A 9,528-nucleotide genomic window follows, 5' to 3' on the forward strand; every position below is an offset into this window, starting at 1 on the left:
AAGCTGGCCCCGTCCGCCCAGGCCATTCGGAAAGTCACCTTTGGACAGTCCCTCACACCCCTGTGTCTTCTTTTTGTCTAACTGGGGCTTTTTCTGGTGGTAAAAATATATTCTTCAGCCTGCACAAGGGACAGGACGAACGTACCTAAAAGGGCCCTGAGGTGCCCCTCACACAGTGAAAGCAGGTGTTCCGAGGAAATACTCCTGCTTCCTCAACCCTCCAGGGGACCATCTCGGGTTTGCTCAGAAGCCTCAGCAAGCGGAGTCTGATGCCCACAGCAGTAGCCCCTCTTCCCTTCCCAGCCCACGCTCCACCCCTCCCCTCGCTCCCGCCCATCACCTCCCCTAGAAATCCTTTCGGGGTCTGGGAGTTGCTCTGCTTTGTGCATTGAGTTATGTTAGAGAAAAACAACAATGATAAGCCTCATTTCATGTTCAAGAGAACTAAGTTTTCCCTTTCTTTTTTTTTTTTAATCCTCACCGGAGGACATTTTTGCATTTATCTTCAGATAGAGTGGGAGGGAGAGAGGGAGGAAGAGAGAGAGAAACATCGATGTGAGGGAGACATGCCAAGTGGCTGCTACCCACACGACCCCAACTGGGGCGGGGGACACACTGTAACCGAGGCACGTGCCCTTAGTGGGAACCGAACCCCGGTCTCTCTGGTCCGGGGACCGACGCTCTAACCACTGAGCCAAACCGGCCAGGGCTAAGCTTTCCCTTTCTCACACTCTATGATGCTATAGAAGTTTTAAGGAGGCAAGAGTCGCAGTTTCCAGAGCTCGGACAGAAGTCCAGCGGAGTGCTCAGAGCAGAGCCGGTTGGCCACAGCTCGTCTGCTCTCTGTGGGGAGCATGTGCCTCTGGCCCCCCAGCTCCAGGAGACACCCCAGCTTCCTTCCATCCTGGCCGGAGGCCTGTGCCGCAATCCACACTGAATGCCACCACCCTCTCGGCTCCATATCCTCTCTGACAGACCTCTCGTGTCATCTGGGTTTTAAAAAACCTTCCCCCGACTTCTGATGGTCACAGGGAGTTACTAAGTCATCCTTTGTTTCACTGCTCAGAGCAGATAACTGCTTTGTTGAACAACCAACTGCAAAACACCTTTAAAAAGACTGTTTTATGATGTAGGTGTTATTGTCCAGGTACGGTGAGGCCGACAGATCGGGAGATGATTACCATGGTGTGCACAGTTCGTTACATTCCCGCGTGGAGGGGGCACCCCACACTGTGCTGGCCAGGCCGGAAGCACCGGCTTTGTCAGCAGGCAGAGGGAGCAGGAGAAAATCGTGGACAAAGACCGTTGCTGTGGTTTCTGTGGGAAGGAACAGGTGAGGCGAGGCAAGCAGGGTTAGGACTTGAAGTTGGAATCATTTCAGTGGGTCTGAGAGGCAGGCGCTGCCCCTGGTTGTCTGATCCCTGGCTGGTACCTGGCCTGGGCTGGTGGGGCAGGTGGACAGGGGTGCAGAGTGAAAGCCAGACAGAGGGGGTAAGGGTGTAGGTGTAGGAGGGGCTCTGGATTGGTTAGTTTGCATATGAAAGACATGCTCCTGGGTTTACTGTTTCCTGTCTGCAGGAACTGGCTGGCCCTGGGAGGGACAGGCTCTCCTGAGTGAGCAAGGCTTCAAGCTGTCAAAGCATCAGAAATAAGACAGTAAAAGAGACACGATTAATACAAACACCTTTCTCATCACTGAGTCCAGTTTACGTAAGGTGCAATTCTCTTTCCTAAACTGCTCTCCGTAAAGAAATTATTTTAGCATGAGATGTCTTCTAGAAATAATAGGATCCCAAACACACCTGCTCCATGACGGGTTCTGGAGCTGAGACAGTGGGACTTACGCTGCTAATAGGACTAAATGGAGGCCCTCGTACTGCTTTCCACGTGAAAGGAGTCAGGCCGACTTGCTAACAAAGTCATCTGGACTAAATGAGTCCATTTACGCAGTGTCAGTCTGTGTCTGATTCATCTGGCTTTTATGCAAAGCTCCAAGAGAACAGTGTCAATTATTTCTGCAGGTAGGAAGGAATGATCACGCTGTCTGAGGAGTGACTTTAGCATGCATATTCATTCAAGGAATAAGACCTTTCTTTCCTGTATTTCCTCCTTTCTTCCTTCTTCCCTTCCTTCATTAGGAAAAAAGAAAAAGCATCGTGGAAGTTAAAAAGGCAAAACTGTAACTTAAGAAGTTCACATTCTTCCTAGGTGTTTGCTAGCATCAATATTCTTAGGGACCTCAGTCTTTAACCTTTATTATCTGCCAAGGATCGTGCTAAGAGCTTTACGAGCATGGCCTCAACTTCATCCTCCTGATAACTCTGAGGTAGGTGTTCTCACTCCTCTTGTGTTGAAAATAAGAAAACTGGGCTTAAAGGTGTTAGGTAACTTGCCCACAGGAGCCCAGTGAGGAGCAGAGGTATGACAGATGAGACTCAAAACCAATTCTGGCCCTGGCCAGTTTGGCTCAGCGGTTGGAGCGTCGGCCTGCGGTGCAGAGAGACCCGGGTTCCGTTCCCGCTAAGGGCATGTACCTCGGTTGCAGTTTGTCCCCGGCCCTGGTTGGTCGTGCGGGTGGCAGCCACTCGATGTGTCCCTTCACGTCGATGTTTCTCTCTCTCTCTCTTCCTCTCTCTCCCTCCCGCTCTATCTGAACAAAAAATGGAAAAATGTCCTCGGGTGAGGATAAAAAAAAAAAAAATTAAAAAAAAAAACAATTCTGCCTCATGTCAGAACTCGTATTTCTTTCTTTCTTTCATTTGTTTGTTTGTTAATCCTCACCCGAGGATATTGGAGTGGGGTTATTGTTCAGGTATGGTGAGGCCAACAGAAAGAGAGAGGGAGAAAGAAACATAGATTAGTTGTTGGGGATAGAAGCTGCACCCCAGGTAGGTGCCCTTCACAGGAATTGATCCTGAGACCCTTCAGTCTGAGGACTGATGCTCTAACCACTGAGCAATGGGCCAGGGCATAACCCACATTTCTAACCACTGTACTAGTGCTTCTTAAACTTGACATGAATGGAAACCAAGGGAGGGGCTGGTTAAAGTGCAGATTCTGATGCGACACACTGCAATAGGGGCCGAAATCCTGCATTTTTAACGGGCTGCAGGTCATGCTGGTCAGTGGCCCACCTTTTCAGTAGCAGGGCTTAGCCACTTCCTGGCAGGAAAGTGAGAATCCTATTTCTCCGAATGGGAAAAGTCCAAATAAACAGTGAAATTACATGTTCAATTTAAAACAGTTTCTAGTCTCACCGAAATTAAAATGAATAAAACCACAGTGAGTTTTAAAGGCTTTGGAGCAGCAGAACACAGTTTTAAAATTTTAGAACAGTTTCCAGAAAAATGTCCCCTAAAGTACAGAGTCCCCATACGTACCTTCTCCCTTCACACATAGTTCTTTTCCTATTATTAATGTCTTGCATTGGTGTGGGGCGTGTGTTACAATTGTAAGCCAGTGTTGACGCATTAACTGAAGTCCAGAGTTTGCATTTGGGTTCACTCTTTCTGCTGCACATTCTGGGGCTCTTGATCCTGACCCTCTGACAGGGCCCACCTGCTGGAGACCCCCAGAGTCCTCATCACATCCTTCTGTCTCCCCAACAGCTGCCCTTGATCACGTGTGTGCTCTGCTGTTTTTCTCATGAAAGAAAAACATATTTTTGGTACTCGTGTCTCTATCAAAAATGAGAAAGTGAAAGATAGACCAGGAAAAGCTTTGTTTTCCAGAAAAGTGGATGAGAACAATCCACAGCTCTACTTGCATTTGTTGACTGCTCCGTCTCAGTTACTTTTTGAGTTTGAGATGCTGGATACAGAACTCCTTCCTCCTGCAGCTTCGTCCTCTCCGCCTCCAGCCAGGACAGCCGATGAGCACAAGGAGAGCGGGCACTTCAGCCCTGCAGGACCCTGGCCCTTCCCAAGGGCACCCAGTTCTCTTCTTGTCCCCTTTCAGCTGCCGCCCCCTCCCTGCCCAAACAGCACCGTGGTGTCTGGTCTGTCCCTCACAGTCCAGCGCTTTCCTAGGGACTGTCTGGATTGTTTTGGTATAAAATACAGGATAGCCAGTTAAATTGGAATTGAGTGCGTTCATTGTGTTCATTTAGTATGTCCACTGAGACTAACTAAAAAATACTACACACAAAGTTTTTTTTATTTGAAATTCTAATTTAACCCACTATAACCGCCCCTTCCCCAAGACACCCTCCCAGCTGCTCAGATATCATCCCTGGGACCAAGGGTCTCATCTTCTGCTGGGACCTGCTCCATGCTCCTTCCCACATGGACCCACTTCTTCAGCTGTGTCCCTATTCTTACTCCAGCTCCGCAGTTGACATACAAAATACCCTGTCCCTTTTCCTCTGGCATAATGGTAATGATAGACCTCGCTGCTAATTTTCGCTCCTTCCTGTCTTTCCCCCGTCACCAAGGCAAACGTGAGGACAACCCTTAGAAAGAAATTGGTAAAGGAAGGTTCTTCCCATGACTCCTTCCTTGGCACCACTGTCCCCGCGGCACAACCTTGGTTCTTAGGCTGCACTTCAGTCTTTCCCCAACTTTACTTATTTGCCACATTTGCTTGTGCTACTGACCCCTCCCCTTTTATCTCATGCAATCTTGAAATACCCCCTTCAGTTCTTCCTTTAGATTATTAGGACCCAGACCCTGTGCAGTTACAAACTTGCCATCTTTTATATTCTTGGGTCATTTTGTTATTACAGTTTTAGAGCCAAAGTTATAAAATCGGAATCATTTGCTCAGCCCGAGCCTTGAGGAAGCCACCACAATGGGATCCATGAGCATGTTCTGAGTGTAAAAGGAATAAACCTATAGACCCGAGGAAGGTTTGTGATTTGTTTATATGTCACGGAGGTCAACAAAGGAAGGCACTTGTTTGTGGAAGGACTTTCCCTAGAGGTTGCTGACGGTTTCCAATGGCTCTTCCGAGCCCGGGGCCTCTGGCGTCCCCACACTCTCCCCATGACCTGAGTCAAGGCTTCAGACCTTCCAGGAAAAGCATGTGCTGCTGTCTTCCATCACCGCATTGCTTTAAAACTAAGAGGAAAAGGCAAGAGAACGAGAGGTCATTTGGAGAACTAGATAATTCAAGACTTATAACCTAGTTTGTGCATTTCAAAGCTGGAGAGCTGGGAGTTAGGGTGGCTCGTAGAGAACTGTGAAAGCAAAAATCGGAACAGAGACCTCAGGATATGAGCTTGTCGGTCACGGTCTGACTCCTCAGCAGAGCTGTCTCAACCGTGCGGGACATCCGTCGGTGTAGCACCAGCACTTTGAATGGCAAGTGTGCATGCTGTCGTTCATTGAATTGGCCACGCTCGACGAGTCTCTAAAATCAATCTCACCCTCGAAGGCAGAAAGTAAACTGCCCCCGAGAAATAGCCAAAAGAATTTGCTAAAGTGCATTTGTGGTTTTGTATTTCTTCTTAGTTATCCCTGTGATCTGGACCAAATGACTTGATGCAGTTGGATTTCAGTAGATTAAATTTGGTCAAAAAAAATGCTTCAGCCCTGGCCGGTTTGGTTCAGCGGTTAGAGCGTCGGCCTGCGGTCCTGAGAGACCCGGGTTCGGTTCCCGCTAAGGGCACGTACCTCGGTTGCAGTTTGTCCCCGGCCCTGGTTGGTTGTGCGGGTGGCAGCCACTCGATGTGTTCCTTTCACATCGATGTTTCTCTCTCTCTCTCTCTGTTCCTCTCTCTCCCTCCCACTCTACCTGAACAAAAAATGGAAAAATGTCCTCAGGTGAGGATAAAAAAAAAAAAAATGCTTCACCAATTTGGGGTGTTTTTTGTTTTTTATTTGTTGATGTCCTTTGCAGTGAGGTGAAGATCACTTGTCAGTGAGATATTATTTCTAATTAATTTAATCAAAGCATCAAGAGACACATTATTGAGGGAAGCTAAACCACATAGGAAGATCCCCACATAGTAAATAAATGTTTACATGTTGACATCATTGATATTCAGCCATTGATGTGTTCGCTTTGTTTTTGTTTGTATTCCCACGTTCCTTCAGGGATGGGGCTTGGAGGGAGTGGATCATTGAACAGTTCTCTTTACCAGACTTGTAGGTCCCATTGGGGTCCCAGTTTCACCTGTGCCTCAAAAGTTGACGAATGCCACCTGAGACAATATATTTTATACGCAGCACTATTTTCTTGATCAGAATTATTATTTTTCCAGAAATTAAATGTATCCAGATAATTAAAAATATGTTTAGAGAGTCTAAGCTTGTACAATTGAATATTATGAACGTGAATTAAAGTCAACTGACTTTTATACAAGTCCCATTAGCATAAGAGCAGGAGATACACTTCACAAATCTGAAAATAATACGAAGATGCCAAAGAGCAAAACTTCTGACATGGGATGGATTTTTAATTTAAAGGCATCCATTATGCACAGCCTATTTATGTGTCCTTCGTGGTACGGAAGCTGGTGAATGTGGAATAGATTTGCCCCAACTTGTGAAATTATGTAATGTTACAGCTAAACTAGTTGCTGAAGCAATACAGTCTAAATCTCTCGTGTGGGAGACAGGAAGGTGAAAACCAAAGTGAGTGCTTTGTCCGAAGTCACAAGTCAGGGCAGGTGGTTCTAGAGGCTCACACCAGACTCCCTTCACACAGTTATACAGTGTAGTAATGCTGTTCTGGTGCACAGAGCATCTATTCCAATCATCTTCCTGTTTGGCCTCCTGGACCACAGATGCCGGGGCAGCTAAACACTGCATATCCCAGGCTTGCTTTTGGCCAGGATTCGACACGTGGCCTAGTAAAAGCAAAGAATGCCAACGGCTGGGTTGTAAATCTTATTCCAGCCTCAGAGATGTTTGAGTAGGGTTTGATCTTTATTTATTTACTTTTCTTTATTGCTTTTAGAGAAAGAAGAAGGAAGAGGGGGAGAGAGATAGAAACATGCATGATAGGGAACATCGATTGGCCGCCTCCTGCATGCCCCCCACAACCTGGGCATGTGCCCTGACCTGTGACCTCTTGGTGCATGGGGTCAACGATCAACTACTGAGCCACACCCGCCGGGCTATTTTCATTTTTTTAATTTTTATTTTTCCAAACAAATTTTAACTTTGTATTTAATTTTGTTCCAGCATTTCACAGAGAATTTGTCTCCAGGCAAAATCTTAAAAACTAGTTTTGAGCCCCCACAGGTTACAAAAGTTGCATGCAATCACTGAATATTTTAGTAGTATTCATTCAAATTTGAGCAGTGTTTTACACCCAAAGTTTTAGGCTGATCTAGTCTCAGAAGGATTTTTTAAAGGTATAAAGCAGCCCGTTGTCAACAGAAATGGGCAGGGTGACAGAGAATGAATGTCCACCTCCCACTCTAGCAGGTCACCGTCTGGACATGGTAGCAATCAGAGTTTGATCTTCAGTCAATTTTTTGAGATATCCATGTGGTAAATGAGGGATCCACAGGTATGCTGTGCCCAGTTGCTGGGACTGTTATATGACCTGTAACTTATGGACTGAGGTTACAATAATAGGGGCAGCTCGGCATGTGACCTTTGGGGTACAGGGTGATTAGCATAGTGTTTAAACTCAGGGATCCTAACCCTTGTGTCTTCCCTCTGCTCACATGATCACATTCACTCAGTTTCTCTTCATTTTTTTGTGACCAAAACATACCCCGTGCATGTGTCTGGGGACACCAGCAGCTGCAGTCCAAGGCCTCCGTGAGGCTCTGCCCTGGATGCTCTCTCCTCCAGATCCCCTGAGGCTGAGTGAGCCTTGTGCTGTCTACGCCCACCGTGCCTTGAAAATCTGAGTGACAGTCCACGAGAAACCACTCTGGTGACCTGGCGCTGAGGTCCGCCCAGCCATCCCCCTGCAGTGACTTGGAGGCAGAAATGATCACAGGTACTGTGGCCACGTGCAAAGCCGTCAAAGCTCCTCGTGGGCACAGCAGCAGGAGTATCCAGTTTGTCTGGGGCAACGCCCGTGTTTTTCTGCTGAGTGGACTCTAGGGGCAGCAGTAAGCTGTGGCAGAGGGGGCTTTTCCGTCGTGACCACCTCGGGTGGGGTGGGATGCGTTTCTAGACTCTTCACTCGGGGCTGTGTAGATTCTGTGGGCCAAACCCTTTAATATGCACCTTTCTGCTAGGTAGAGGAGATTATTTTTCCGCCATTAAGAACCCGATCAATAGAGTTAGGGTTTTTGCTTTTGTGTTGAAGGGGTCGTACCAAGCATTTTATTCCAGTTTGGCTTTAACTCTGTGTGAAACCCTGATCCAAAGGAAAGCCATCCCGCCCGCAGACTCTAAGGGGCAAGATTCGCTTCTGCAGGCATTTGCCTGGCGTCCGGAAGCCCCACAGTGCTGCCTAGGACTTGGCCATGGTTCCCTGACCACTCACCAGGGTTTTCCAGTCAGTCAGACAGACAGCCACTGCGGGAGGAAGGGACACTGGGGCCGAGGCTCATTCTGCTCAGGTTGCAACGCCATGAGAGTTTGGGATAGTTTGGGAGGCCTCTTTGGCCTCGTGAACCTTCAAACAAACAGCCCAGGGTAAGAGGCTTTGGAGTCAGAGGCTGTACGGACAGCCCGCCTGGCTCACACAACAGAGGCGGCAGGAAACCGTGCTGCGTGGCGGTCCCCGCCCACCTTGCCAGGTGAGAGTGTTTGGCTTTGACTCCTGTCAACCACGGCCCAACACAGCAGCAGCGCCCCGGCTCCCACGTCGGAAGAGGAGGCAGAACGTGTTCGCTGGCGTCTAACAGGTCCGGAGACGTCTGGCAAGCTGCAGAGAAAGATTCCTCTCCCAGGAGGCCTGCGTATCAGTCTCTCTGGCCGCATTTGGAGGAATTCCCAGAGGGGGACAGATCGCTGTGGAGACTGATGAGCCAGAGAGAGGGGAGTGGTGGTCCAGGGAGGTGAAGGTCTGGACAACGGAGGGGCATCCTTTGAGAGAAGGGGAGAAAGGGAGAACGCTTTCCAGCTGGGAGGAAATGGACTGAACAAGGCCGAGGACATAGGAGAGGACACTGACAGCAAGGGGACTGCCTTGCTTCAAGGGAGACAATCACATGGACAAAGCAGAAAAATTATGTTCCTTCGGAGGCTCAGGGAAGGGCTCGGACAGAATCCTAAGCCTGGAGTCCACTTCTGCTCCTTCCTCGGTGGAGAAGGGCCACGGGCGGCCAGCGTGAGGCCGTTGGCTGTGTGGCCATCTGTCCTGTGTCTGCACTAGGGCTCACGTCCCGTGGCTCCAGGCACACGCACAGGCCAGGAGCCCCTGAAAGAAGACAGTGTGTGGGAGAATGTTCCCATCCATTTGTCATTTATTTCATGAGCACTGAGTACCAATGATAATAATCACTAATTACGTGCGTCTTACAAGAGCACGTCCGTGCTACCGTCTGGTTGCTTCCCCATCTGCGGCAGAGACGGAGCATCGCCCCCCGGTTCCTCACTAACAGAGCCCTTTGTACTGGGGGTGACAGTGAGTCCCGCTGAGAGACCACGTCTGCCAGCCTCTTTGTGGATGCGG

Source organism: Molossus molossus, unplaced genomic scaffold (assembly GCF_014108415.1).
Source record: "Molossus molossus isolate mMolMol1 unplaced genomic scaffold, mMolMol1.p scaffold_m16_p_7, whole genome shotgun sequence".
NCBI lineage: Eukaryota > Metazoa > Chordata > Mammalia > Chiroptera > Molossidae > Molossus > Molossus molossus.